We start from the raw sequence: 14,554 nt of genomic DNA on the forward strand, positions 1-14,554 counted from the left end.
AGTGGCCTCTGGGCTGAACCTGGGAGACTGACAGATAACGCGTTAGGGAACGCTGAGCCCACGGAAGAAGCAACTGAGGCAGGCTCAACTGGCACAGAGTGGCGAGGGATGCTTGGCACGGGTGATCCCTGGGGACCAGTGTACCCGGACACTTTCAGCAGGGGCTAAAGGTGCCCGCCTGACAGTGCCAGGCCTTGCCTAGGTGGTAGCTGGGAGTCACGGGAGGGCTCATGAGCAGAGAAGCTGGGGTTCCAGAAACTTCTCTCTCTGGCCACAGAGAACAGTGCGGGGGCACAGTCTCAGATTAGCATTTCCCAGGCTCGGTGAAGCAGCCCGTGGGGGAGAGGGGCACGGGACAGAGGGTCAGTTGGGGCTGTTCACCCTGTGGGCCTAAGCACACACACTGTGTTTGTCAGCTGCCCGGTCCCGGGAGGGCTCTGCCACCTCAGGGCCCTTGCTTTCTCATCTATAAATGGAGGTGACACTAGTCCGCAGCCCACAGCTGCCAGGCCTCCCGTCGGAAGGGTGCCGCGCCCGAGTACCTGCCTCAGTGCCCAACACACAGCAGATGCCGGGTAAGTGGTGGTTCTCCCAGCTATTAAGATGCACCGCGGTCTCCCCTGTGCCTGAAGGCTCAACCCAACCCCTCCCAATCACTCTCAGTACCAATAATTCTTACGGCTTCCTCCTGTGGGCTGGCCTGGGCCTGGACTCCCACGGGGGCAGTGAGCGCTTATCACACCACGCGACAGTTGCTTGCGCACATTGCATGTATCTGTCACTCCTCCCCATCACCTGTGTACCCCCATTCCACACGCGAGGCAGGTCGGGGTAAAATCTTGTGGTTTGGCCCAAAAGGTGACATAACAAATGACGTAGCATCGGAGCGGGGAGGAAGCAGCACATGAAGGCACTCAGCTAACCTCGTCCCGGGGCAGGAGTCATCAAACGCCCATCACCCCATGAGGCAGCAGCGGCAGACAGGAGGAGGCATTTTACACTACAGCTAAAAACATCTCAGGGTTCGGATGCAGCTCATCAGACTTCCAGGCCCAGCTCTGCAAAACATTAAAAAAAAATCCCAAATACTCCAGAGGCTTAGAATAGCAAAGAAACCACTGCAGTGGTGCACACCTGAAATCCTAGCACTGGGGAGGCAGTGGCAGGAAAATCTGCAGGAGCCCAGTCTATGCTACATAGCAAGCTCCAGGCTAGCCAGGGGATACAGGACGAGACAAGACGAAACAGTAAATCAACAGGCAGATGGCAAACGCCTTTGATCCCTGCATTCAGGAGGCAGAGGCAGGCGGGTTTGCAGAGCAAGCTCCCCGGACAGCCAGGGCTACACAGAGAAAAACCCTGTCTCCAAACAAACAAAGGAACAACAGAGTGTTGCAGATTCCTGGCAGACTCTGAACCCCACTGTCCTCACGAGGAGACAAAGGCTGAGGAGGAGATGTGGCGGCATTTCTGCTCATGGCTGCCATGGCAGCAAGGCCAGACGAAAGCCCAGGCCTTAGTGCTCACTGTTATGACAAAACTTAAGGGGGACCTTGGAGGGTTCCACGCAGGGAGGGTGACCAAGACAGGGGACAAACGCGCCAGGCAGACAGAGCTTAGTGAGAAGTTTTATTGGAAACGGGAGGGAGGGAGGAAAGAGAAAAGAGACAGAGAGAGGACAGAAGATAGGAGGGAGGTAGGAAAAGTCCTGTCTGCCTCAGGGGAACCTCGGGGAAGAGAACAGGAAAGAGAGCGTAACTGGGCAGGGTCTGTCTTTTAAAGGGTCTTTTGCACCTGCGTGCAGACTACACCACCATGGAACCCTGGGCTGACCAGGGCACTGCCTGAGTGCATTCTGCCAAGTGACAGGGGCGGGCCAGCATAATGCCTGAGTCCTTAGACTTAACTGCTGCTAATTTCCTGAAAACGACAAGTATCCATTCAACTCAAGTTCTCCTGCTCAAGACATGTGACCATGCTTGACTCAAGACTATTGTCAAATGTAACTGTCAGCACCATCTTCCCAGTAGCATGAAGAGCCGCTGGGACCTCAAAACTTTCTTCATGACAAAGGGTCGACTCTACACTTCCAAGGGACACCCATCTCCTGTATCTTCCACACATCAGAGTCTGGACCAGTCCTTTTCCAGGAAACCTGAACATGTGGAGGAGTCCAGCCTTGACCCTGGTGAAGCACAAAGATCAGAGTCAGATTTTTCATCCTACATGGAGAAGTTACAGACCTTACCAAGAAGAGTGAAATGGGGGGGGGGGCAAAAACATCAGGAATCGAAGGCTTTGCGGTTGGAATGTGACATTGCTAAATAATTACATGCTGTCTTATGGGCTGGGATTGCACACTTGTGTGTATGTCACAGAGAGAGTATGCGGTATGTATTTCCCATGTACATTGCCTGCTTTTTCCATCTTCATCATCTGTAAAGGGGATTTTGCAGGCCCTGAGGGAGTCAATGGCCATGTCTAGGGGCTGGGGTGGGGGTGGAGTACACCAGAGAGAGGTACAGACAGACTAGCAGTGCACTTGAGAGCACAGCCCTGTTGTCACCAAGGACACATCTCTGTCTAGTCTAGGATTCCAAGTCTAAAAATAGCCTTCCATGGGACTGGGAATGCAGCTGGGTTGATAGTGCCGCCCTGGGTTCCGTCACAGCGCTGAATAAGCCATGGAGGTTGGCACGCACCTGTAATCCCAGTACTGGAGAGGTAAAGGCAGGAAGATCTAAAGTTCAAGGTCATTGTCTGCTGTAAATCAAGTGCGGGTCAATGTGGTTGCCTGGATTTCACTGGGAACCCAAGTAAAGGTACCGAGAGAGAACTCCAAAGTTGTTTCCCGGCCTCCAAACATGGTATCACACACACACACACATACACACACACACAGACATACACATACTCACATATACAGACATACACATACTCATACACACACATATACAGACATACACATACTCATACATACACACACATTCACACACATATATATATATTCACACACTGCACACAGAGACAAACACATACACACTCACACACAGACACACTCACACACACAGACACACTCACACACACAGACACACTCACACACACAGACACACTCACACACACAGACACACTCACACACACAGACACACTCACACACACAGACACACTCACACACACATAGACACACTCACATACACACATATAGACACACTGACACACACATAGACACACACACACACATATACACAACCACACAGACACACACTCACACTATACACAGAGACAAACACACCAAGATAAAGAAAAGAACAGGCCCTGCACTCCATAAGAGTGTGCTTAGTCCAGCTCCCTGGGAATTCCAGCATGCAGGCATGGCCTTAGCCATGGGCATTCTTCATTTGGCTTCTCAGAGTGGGGAAGGAGAAGACCTTGGATGCCATTGAGCAAAAGGCCAAGGATGAGAAGAGAGAAAGACAGGCAGAGGTTCAGACAGCAAGCTGGGGAGAGACCAGGGAGACTTAGACAGAGAGGATAGACACTGCTGCGGAGTGGGGGCTGGGGGCCAGTGAGAGGGAGGAACATCGATTGGCAGTCTCCTGTTTACCCATTTGCTCTCCATGCCTCAGTTTCCCTCAGGTTAAAGAGGTTAGTGAAAGCCCAAAGTCACAAGGCTGCTGTATTCAGGGGTGAGCTTGTGAGGGAAGCTAGTCTAGGCTTGACCCCAAGGTACTGGGTAGACAGAGCCCTGCCCTGGGAGTTAAGCCAGCAGCTGGGCTTCCCCGGCCCTGGGGGGGGGGGGGTGGCCTGGTGAGCAGTCTTCGTTGTCTTGGCCTATGTGAGGGGCAGACTGGGGGAGGAGCCCAGGAGAGTGGGCTGCTGAGGGACACAGTAGAGCTGAAGAAGAGCTTGTCTGCCGGGCGGTGGTGGCGCACGCCTTTAATCCCAGCACTCGGGAGGCAGAGGCAGGCGGATCTCTGTGAGTTCGAGGCCGGGCTGGACCAATAGCCTCCAAAACAATACAGAGAAACCCTGTCTCGTAAAAACCAAAAAAAAAAAAAAAAAAAGGAAGAGCTTGTCTGCCTTCCTAGTCCTGCTCACTTCCTTGCTCTCTCTCAGGACTTTCTGCACACGTGCTGGCTTTCAGAATTAGAGGTCTCAGAGGCAAACAAAACAAAACAAAAAACTCCAAAAAAAAAAAAAAACCCTTAGGAGCTCACAGGCTACTGGGCTCACTATTGAGAAAACAAGAGAAAGTCGTGGGTTTGGAGAACAGGGCCTAAGGGCCCTAGTGGGGGCAGGAAGGAGCCTGAGCCTACATGCTGCAGAGTTGGGGGCAGGGTGGCCGTCTCCCTAGAACAAAGGCCTGGACCGGTGACAGGGAAGCAGGTGGGTGGCAATGTGGATGTCACAGCAAGGAATGGCGGCTGAGCTGTGAGTGGCAGAGATAAACAGAAGTGCCAAGGGGCCATGTCTGGTCAGCCATGGGCGGGACAGTTACAGTACCCAGGTAGTTTTGCAGGATGTAAGGCAAACCCCGGGGGTTCAGAATGCAGAGCTCAGAGCTTCACCACCACCAAAGTGCATACAAACACTGTCTCTAGGTAAGTTCCTAGCTCCCTAGCCAACACGCCCAGGGGATAGTTCCCCACCACCACCACCAACCACCCCCCCCAGCAGGCCCGGGCTGTGTTGACAAATGGGTCCTTCCTCCCGCCCCATGGAACTGAACTGTGACATTGTTAAGCTGGAAGTGAGTCATAGTGTTCTTCCTTCCTTCTCTTCCTCTCCGCCTGGCTTGCAGACACCTCTACAATCCCATTCTCTCAACCCCCACACCCCATCTTTTAAAATCCATAACGATACTATAAGTGACCAGTGGCATAAATGTCCCAATCCAGGCTGGGGATACTGAGGAGCTTAGCAGGGGCCCTGGATCTAGGCAGTCTGGACACAGCAGGTGTCTGAACCTGTGAGCTTGCTGAGGTCTGTAAGGATCTGAGACGTCTCTGTCTGGGAGGTTACGGTTGGGGTCGAGCTTCTGGGGACATTTTTGGAACAGGCATTGGCGCATATTTGTCAAGTGCTCTACTCCTGAAGGGAACTGAGTGACTGGGGAGTGCTTGTGGGCTCAGGGTGTGTCATGAACATCTGAGCAGTAAGAGTAGGAGGAAGTGGTGTATGGTGGAGGTTATCGTGTATGGCGGAGTGTCCCTGGGAAGGGAAGGGGTTGGAGAAGCAGATGGGGTCTGTGGCTGGACAGCCTGCCTTGGCCTTTGGTAATACAGGATGCAAGAGGGCTGTTCTTGGATTGAGCCCACCATCCTGCCCTCCAATGCACTTCCCCAGCAGGGCCAGAGTGTCAGCTGGTGGCTGTGGTTAGAGGCTGTGTCACTTTCCCAGGGGGTTGTAGCAGGTAGGGGGAGCTCATCTCACATCCTGAAGTCCTTGCAACCCCCCTGCCACCCCCATCAGCCCCCCTCACCGGAGTTCAGCTGGAGAGAGGGGCCTCCAGGAATATGAGCCACAAACACCCCTAATTAGGATCTTTCTCCTCCCTGCCTCAGTGTCCCCAAGTGCAAAAGCAGGACAATGACCTCCGCAGAAAGATCTTACCCACTTGGAGTCATGGCCCACAGGGAACTTAGCCCTGCATATGAGCTTCCTATAATTTTCATACCCACCCTTCCCTCCCCCAAAGATATGATTCCATCAGAGACTCCCTGGCTGAGGGCTGCAGTCCTTGAGGTTATCTTCAGGAGGTACTGACCGGCAGCCAACCCAAGCTCCAACCTGTCTACAGACGAAACGGAAATTTTAAAAGCCCATGACAGGCTGAGGGGTTGCAGAGAGGGCTTAAGGAAGTTCAGTGGGGGCTTGACAGGGTCTGTCTGTGGGGTGTGGGGCTCCTCTCATCCACTGGCCTGAGGAAGAACACAAGAGGCCCTGTAATGATAAAAGCCCAGGCTAACTAGGGACCAGGGCACAGCATGGCCTTGTCCCTGGAGGCTGCAGTCCGGGGTGGCTGTGGAGGGGGTGTGGAGTAGAAATGGAGTCTCTTATTTCCTTCTCCAATGCTGGTCTCTCCATCTGTTAGTGCCCCCCTCAGATGGCCATCTTTCGCCCCTGTACCAGAGACTGGCAACGAGCTGACTGACGGGAGTCATCCCCCATCACGGACTCTGGAGGGAGCCCTCCCTAGGACTCTATGGCCTCCCAAATGTGGCTGCCTTCTGGGACTTTGCCCATGGTACCTGGGGTCCACTCCCCAGGTCCAGGCATCCCTGGGTTTCAACATTGCCAGGAAGATAGCAACCCCAGAGTCGGGTCTGGATGCTGGGGGTGGTCCTAGCTCTGGAAGAGCTGTCTTCCCCTGCACTGGCCATCTACAAAGGGCATTTGTGCCCAGGCAACACCCTCCCCCACCTGGGGCTGCTGCTAACACAGTGCTGCAGTGAGAGGCAGCAGGGAGAGGCGGACAAACGCGCCTGTGTGTGCCTGGCTGAGGTGCAGAGGAAGCTAGGCTGGGCGAAGCGTTAATGGCCCGCCTTCCCTCCCAGCCTGAGCCAGCGCCTCCAGGTTCATCCCTTCTCCCCAGAAATGCCTCTTCCTCCGAGTCCCAGCACGCTCCCTCCATGCCCCTGGCTGCAGATCTGTCCTGCTCTGACAAACATCCCACTCAGCCCTTGGGTTTATGGCTTTTCCGAGCGCCTTCCTTTATGTGGTTGGGCACCGGTGCTGTGGTCCTGACAGGGTGGAGGAGTCTGGCCTAGGAATGGGGGTTGGGCCTGGCCAGCAAACCGTGAAAGAGAGGAGGGCCAGGTGACAACATGGAGAGGGACACTTGCTGGGCCAAGCTGTGTACTATGCGCAAGGACAGTCGTGGCAGCCAGGAGGGGGGTCCCAGAAGGTGCTGAGCTTGAAGGGGAGAAAGGACACAGGAGATCATTCCTGAGGGGGACAGCCAGAAGTGAAGCCAGGGTCACCCTGGGTTGGTCTATTTGCTTTCTTTGAGACAGGGTCTCACATACTCCAGTTTGTGCTGGAACTTGCTATTTTGTTTCAGCTTTTGTTTGTCTTTTTGTTATTTACTTCTTTTATTTTTTTTAAAGATTTATTTATGATGTATACAGAGTTCTACATGTATGTCTGCTGGCCAGAAGAGGGCACCAGGTCTCATTACAGAGGGTTGTGAGCCACCATGTGGTTGCTGGGAATTGAACTCAGGACCTCTGGAAGAGCAGCCAGTGCTCTTAACCTCTGAGCCATCTCTCTAGCCCCACTTCTGGTATTTTATGGATGTGAGTGCTTTGCCTACATGGACATGTGCGCACGGCCTGCGTGCCCGGGGCCCATGGTGGTCAGAAGAAGTTGGAGGATCTGCTGGAATAGAGTTTGGATGGTTGGTAGCCACCATGTGGGTGCTGGGAACCGAATCCTGGTCCTCTGAAAAAGCAACAAGTGCTCTTAATCGCTGAGCCACCTCTCCAGCTCCGGAAGTCACTATTACGGCTGATGATGACCTTGAAATCCTGACTCTGGAATTACAGGTGTAGGCATCTACCACCATACCTGCTTTTATTCAGGGCCGTGAATCAAACCCCAGGCTCCATCCAAAGGCTGAATAAGTCTATCTTCAGCCCTTTGGTTTGTTTTGAGATGTCAGATTTGTTAAATACCAACTGTTTCATGAATTCCTTATCTCACCCCCCAAAAAAATTTTACTGGGGCCCAGAAAAGTGGGACAGACGCATTGTAGAGCTGGTTGGTGCCCAGGCAGGTGCCGAGGAAGTGGCAGGGTGCTGGAGAAAAGCCACCGCACCGTTCATTCTTGTTCGGCATTGTAGAGCGTTCCTGTGTGGGCCTCTGACTGCTGGTTCAATGTTCCAGGAAGGGTGACAGAAGCTCATCCAATTCCGGAACTATCTTTGATACCCCAGGGTCCAAGGTCCCCGGGAGCCTTTAGCCTTTTGAGTATCCGAATCTTCCACAGGCGAAGTCTCTCAGGTAGGGTACCACATGTTCAATGGCCTTAGAGGTCACTGAATGGAATGTGCACTCTAGGGTTGGGAATGTAGCTCACCCAGTAGAATGCTCCCCTGGTGTACATGGAGCCCTGGGTTTGACCCTCAGTGTCACATAAGCCAGGCTTGCTGGTGTAGGCCTTTAATCCCAGCACTCAGAAGGTAGAGACAGCCTCAATTATATAGGGAGCTTGAGGCTAGCCTGGGCTCTAGATGAGACACTGACCCAAAACTAAATAAATAAACAAACCACTTTAAATGTGTTACTTAGTTGTTTGCAGATGGCTCTCCCTCAGGAGTCCAAGCCTAGCTGCTCTCTGAGGGACCAGGCTTGTACACCATGTTCACTGTAAATGAGGATTTTGTATTTCAGGAGCTCAGGAATCACTTTGCAGACAGAGATACTGAGGTAGTATTTGGTCCAAGTTTCAGAGTAAAATGGGATACAGTAGAAACAACCAGAGCCCCCCAGGCTTCCTGTCTGTCAGATCAGGGCGGTCCCTCAGCCACAGGAAGCAGCCCTGTTGTGGTGGTACCTGCCTGTAATGTCACGCCGCTGAGGTAGGAGGAGCCCAGGCTGGACATCCAGGGCTAGCTAGTGAGAGACAGAAGTGGGGGCAGGGGTGTCCTAGCACTCAGAAAACTGAGGCAGGAGAATCACCTTTCGTTCAAGACCAGGCTAGTGTACTCAGAGTTCAAGGTCAGCCAGGCAAACATAGCAAGACCTGTCTGAAGAATTTAGGATAGAAAAGAGGATACAGGAGAGAAGCGGGGAGAATCGAGGGGGAGGCCTCTGTCTGGTGGGACTGGGCATGGAGACTGAGGAGCCAGGAGATGTTTGGAGACAAGCTCAGTGGGTCTCCCAACAGAGCAAGGACAATTCCAGGACCAAGCAGCCCCGGGGCTCACCTGCCACCTATCCCTTGTTCCTCAAGCTTTTTAGAAGTAGGACACGGCCAGGCCAGTGTTTGCAAGCCTGCAGTGGAAGAAGCCAGAAAGATGAGAGGAGCCCCATTTTGCTTCCTCTCCTGTGCTCTGAGCCAAACGTTTATGCTCTTGAGGGAAGGATGCAAAGGGGGGATCCCTCCAAACACCCAGTGCGGTCTCTGTCTTTTCAACGTCGTATTCTTATTGTTTATTTGTCTGTTTATTCGTTTATCTTTGCCCCTGACAACCCTGTAAAGGGAATCTGAGGACTCCTAGTTTTACATATAAGACTCAGAAGTCAAAGCAATTCGAAGGTGAAGCCAGCCCCTGGGATCAGTGGAGCCTGATCCTGGTAGTGGGGGGCCTCGCTGTGGGGAAGGGAGAGAAGCTGTGGGCTTGACAGGGAAACATCCTCCTGCCGGCTTTTATTGTTCACAGAACCGAAAAAGTGATGAGAGCTTTCCTTCCTGTCTTTAAGAAAACAACAGAACCAAAACAAACAGAGAAGGGGAACTCCCCTCCACAAGTCTTTGCCAGAAATAAAAGGAAGGGCTCCTGCTGACGACCTGGACCTGCGCTAGCTACCTCACGCTGGGCCAGAGGCTGCTAATCCAGCACCCACACTCAACCCCAGGGCCACACTGTCCCCTGCATACTGAGCCCTGTCTTAGCTCATGTCCAAGAGAAGATACAGACACACAGAAGGTAGCCTTGTAAGTCCAGGGACCGGCAGGAAACGGAAATATACAAATCCAAGATCTGAAACCGACCGCTTTGCAAATAATCCCCAGTTATCACTCAGGGTGGCCTCCTCGCTTCTCACAACTGAACTACCAACACTTAATGAAGTCGAGAAGAGGATCACCTCCAGTCTACCCGTCCTGGGCTCGCCTGTAGGTTGCCTTGGTGATCCTGCCAACAAAGTCTAGAATAGCCACCAAGGCAAAGGGAGGGGTGTCCTGGTAATAAGGATAACCCACACACACTTTACCAGATCTCTCCTACTCTTGTCTTTTAGTCCCAGATAGCGTGTGATAATTGGTTGTCCAAGGCAACAAGGCAGCCAAAACGACCTCTGCCCCTCTGGACACAGGCCTAAGGCCTTAAAGACTAGCAGTGTCACCACCACTAAACCCACAGTGACAGTGTTTTCACCCTGCAGGGCCACTGGGTCAGCCTGTGCTTTGAGGCCGTGTGCTAGCAGCGGCGGTGGCGGCGAAAGCTTTAGTTCAGTTAACGAATTTGCCTGTGGTCTGGGTTTACGGTGAGTCAGTAGCTGGGAGGACAGTTATTCCCCACTGAGGTTAATTAGTCTCAGAAAACACTAAGTGACGCCTGCGTTAGGATGCACGTGGGCTTGCACCTGCTCCTCTGGGAAACGCCGGGTGTCTCCGGGGGTCTGAGAGAACTGGCGGCGACTAGGAGAGAGAGGTCTCAAGGGGAACTCCTAGGCTGCCGCCGACGTGATGCTGCTGTTGTTGGCCAATTGCTCTCCCCTCTGACCCCCCCAGGCAGGGACTGGCTTGTTCTTACCCCAGCCCTGAACTCACTGCCGCTGGGTTGATGCCAGCTGAATGAATGATGCTCACTGCCTCCGCTTTACTGGCAGCAGGTGGCGAGAAGTCAAGGGGGGTTGCTCTCCGAAGACCGGGCCAGAGAAGCGCTGAGGCTGCATCTTCCGAGCCCCACCCCCTGCCCCTGACACTCTCTTCCTTGACATCCCCATCGGGTGAGTCCGTGGTCATCATTTCTCATCCTCCTTGGCGACCTCTGAGCCAAAGCACTTGACTGACCGCCCTGCCCTCCCCCCAAAGTTTTAGCAGGCTCCCCATTGCTCAGTGGATAAAATTCTGACTCCTTGGCCCAGGGGATGAAGAGCAGAACTGTTCCTTTCTTGGATCTCAACTCCTGTCCTGCATCTGGTTGGTGGGCACAGAGATGCCTAGCGTGCCCGTTGCATTCCCAAAGGCCTGGTTCCAGTAGTCACTGTAGGCATTTAACGGAGAAGTTCCTGTACCCGATGAGCCTCTCCGGCAATGCAGCGATCCAAACCAAACCAAATTAGAAAAAGCCCACGTTTAATGGATACAACACTCCCCAGGTGGCCTTCCAGCCCCCCACAGAGGAGATGGGAAAGGGAGACCGGAAAACCGGGGAGTCTGTTCTCTGAGGGACAGTTTAAATACCCTGTGGGAGTGGTCTTGGGTATCTCTGGGGGAGGGGCCATCATTTGATGGGCTTTCTGAGATGCAGCAGGGTTTGGAGAGAGATGGAGGAGGGGGGCTTGAGTGGAACTCCCACCATAACATCCCAGATTCTGCCGTGCGTTGGTGACGCACGCCTTTAATCCCAGCACTTGGGAGGCAGAGGCAGGCAGATCTCTGTGAGTTCAAGGCCAGCCTGGTCTACAGAGTGAGTTCCAGGACAGCCTCCAAAACAATACAGGGAAACCATGTCTCAAAAAACAAAAAAACAAAAACAAAATCCCAGACTCTTTGGGTATTTGCCTGCCAGGGGCTGGGGTGAAGCTTCTGCCGTAACACTAACCTTTGTCTCCTCTCTTTCCTGGCTATTGTGACTCTGGGACCTTGTGTGTTCCCTGCAAACCATCCTGAAAGCTGTATGTCTCCCGTGTAGCCCTAGCCTGGAGCTTACTATAGACCAAACTGGCCTCGAGCTCACAGAGTTCCATCAGCCTCTGCCTCAGGACCGCAGGGATTAAAGGTGTGCGCTACCCAGCCTGACTTTACTTCTTTTGAGACAGTCTCTCACTAAATTTCCCCGGCTGGTCTTGAACCCTCCTGCCTCAACCTCCCAGGTAGCGCAGGGCTGGCTAGGAAACCTCATGCCCCTCAGGTCAGGCCAGGCCCCTCAGCATCCTCCCTGCACCCAGCGCAGATAAGGCTCGCTGGTGCTCTATTGTTATCTGTTCACACAGCTGGCTCTCCCGACCCTGGGCCTCCCCAACCGCCCCATCTCTGGATTGGCTCAGGGTCACCCCAGTGAGCTTGTGGTGGATGCATTTGCTCTGTGACCACCAGCCAGTTCCTCCTGCCCTTTTTATCACCAAAAGAAGACTCTCTGGGTAACTGGGAAGAAGTAGTTTATAGGTGGAGGGGGCCGTAGAGAACTGGGGTGGTTTGTGACACCCACTAGGGTGCAATAGGATGGGCCAGGAGTATCTACATTGACTCATTAGTAGATACTATGCTGGGTAATCGTCCAGGATTTCATGTGGCTCTAACGGAGACCACGGGAACTGCAAGGAAGCACAGGGCGCCTTGACAGTGGGAACGTTTCTAAGGAGTCTGTGCAGGGGTGTATTTCACAGGTAGAGCCATTGCCTCCCATGCATGAGATCCTAGGTTCCACCGCCAGCAGCGAGCAAACAGAGAACTAATAAGCAGAGAAATAAACACATAAGTAAATATAAAAGGTAGTCTGTCCAAACCTCCCGCGATGCGTCTTCCTCCCCCCACCCACGTGATCTCCAGTAGTCGCCCACTGCCCCCCTCAAGTCCTCACCTCCACTAAAGGGGCTTCAGGCCCCACCCTAAGCAGAGCCTGGGACTGGGCCCACAATGAATCCTGGCTAGCCATCCACCTCCAGCAGGGGTGTTGGCGCCGCCACTGGGTTTCAGGTTTCAGCTCTCAGAGTGTTTTCCTGTCTAGGGCACTTTCTATTTTTCAATACTTTTCCTATCACAGCCAAATAACAGAAAAAAGGAAAGGGTTGGGTTTGGGGGGCTGGGGGAGGGGGTGAGGGCCGGACAAATGGGGAGATGGGAAGAATCGGTTGGGGGGGGGCAGAGGCTGGGCTGCTGGGTCACTGGACCACTCCCCCTTCCCTTCCCAGGCTGACTCACTCACACCCCTGTCCTTCCAGGGTTGACTCATTGTTTTCCTCCAAAGCAGCAGGTCTCTCCAGCCCGGGTTCTTTCTCAATGAGCAACCCAAGGGGAGGCTGTGTGCAATCCTAGACTCCCAGCAGCTGGGCCTGACCCAGAGCAGTTAGTTCAGTTATCTCTGCCTGCACCCACTTCATGAGGGACAGCCACTTGTTCCCTCAAGGGACCAAGCTCTGCACACGAGTGAGGAGGGAGGGGCATGGGCAAGGTGGTTTCCTCGGACAGCCACTTTCTAGCTAAACTCAAAGATGGTGGGCGGGGTTGGTGACTGAGCAAGCCCCAGGCTCCCAGTCCGTAAAACGTTGGAATAATGATCCTGCCTCTTAGAGGGGAATCAGTGGATCAATAACTTCGTCTTTATGAAAGGCTGTCGCTGTGTCAGTCATGGGATTCTTTTGCGCCCGTGGCATGTGTGCAAGCATGTTCGGATTGCTCAGACCAAGCCTTGAGCCCTGCACCCTGGGCTACATCCTTGACCCTAACCATGTGTTACTTTTTTTTTTTTTTTTTTGGAGAGAAGGTCTCATGCAGCCCACGTAGTTCACGATGGCCTTTACTTCCTAATCCCCAGGATTCTACCTCCTAGTGTGCTGATGGGGTTACAGATAGACATCACCACCCCCAGTTTTAATGACACTCATTTTTTTTAAGAGTTGTCAACCTGCTTAGAAAAGGTGTGGGGGAACTACTGTTAAATAAAACACACCCAGAACCCCAGGCCAGGTCAGACGGGATGGTCAGCTGTGGGGGTTGAATGAGGGGCTCCTCCAGGTCCCAGCAGGCCCAGCTCCTTCCCACAGCACCCCTGAGTGAGAGCACTGATGGTTCCCAGCAGGATCTGCCCAGAGCCCCTAAACCCCTTTTCTCATGGAGCAGTCCTCTAGTGAACTAGGCGCCAGGGTCCAGCTGGCAACCTGCCCACCTGGGCCATCTCTGAAGAGGCTTTGGGTTTCCATCCAGAGTTTTTGAAATGCGTGGGGGTGGGGATGATGTGGGGGATGGGGATAACGTAGTGGGGGAGGGGGGCCCGGCTGCAGCCCATCAATGGTGAGGCCAGACCTGGCTGTTCTCATCTGAATTGGTGATCCAAATCGCTAATCTAGGGGAGCTGGATTAGCTCAACAAGGAGGGGTACACTGGCCTCACGTGCCCAAAGCCCAGAGCCCAATCCCTTGGGACACCTAAAAAAATGGAAGGGAAAAAAATTAATGTACTCAACCAAATAGCCGATTTCTTGGATTTGAGTTGCAGGTTTGAATCGGGCTTGATACACTGGGCTAGAAGTTTCTGGCATGTTAGCTCCTATCTCCAACCATCCATTTCCTTGTCAGTGTCAGGAGAAGAATTTATTGGTACAAAACAAGGTGCCACAGTCACAGCTAGTCTGTGTGGAAATGAGGCTTGTTTATTCAGTGGGCTCCCTGCACACCCCACCCACAGCCTTGCGCAACCTCAACCCGCTTACCCTCAGGCCTGATACGGGTCGGTTTGTGTCCCCCTCACTTTAGCCTGACTTCATTTACAGGGGCCCGGTGTCCCTTTCCACCTGCCTTGTCATTTTTTTTTTTTTCTGGTTTTACGAGACAGGGTTTCTCTATATTGTTTTGGAGGCTGTCGGTCCAGCCCGGCCTGGAACTCACAGAGATCCGCCTGCCTCTGCCTCCCGAGTGCTGGGATTAAAGGCGTGCGCCACCACTG

General features: G+C 53.3%; 1 long non-coding RNA gene across 1 annotated transcript; it reads right to left on the reverse strand.

Moving 5' to 3' along the window:
* Window positions 1-12,034: 12,034 nt before the first annotated feature.
* LOC121136591 lies at window positions 12,035-12,616 on the reverse strand. Its single transcript, XR_005873626.1, has 2 exons — window positions 12,474-12,616; window positions 12,035-12,344 (listed from the first exon to the last, which is right to left on the reverse strand). It is a non-coding gene; the product is annotated as an uncharacterized LOC121136591 (long non-coding RNA).
* Between the last annotated feature and the right edge of the window lie 1,938 nt (window positions 12,617-14,554).

Source organism: Mesocricetus auratus, unplaced genomic scaffold (genome assembly GCF_017639785.1).
Source record: "Mesocricetus auratus isolate SY011 unplaced genomic scaffold, BCM_Maur_2.0 Super-Scaffold_100676, whole genome shotgun sequence".
NCBI lineage: Eukaryota > Metazoa > Chordata > Mammalia > Rodentia > Cricetidae > Mesocricetus > Mesocricetus auratus.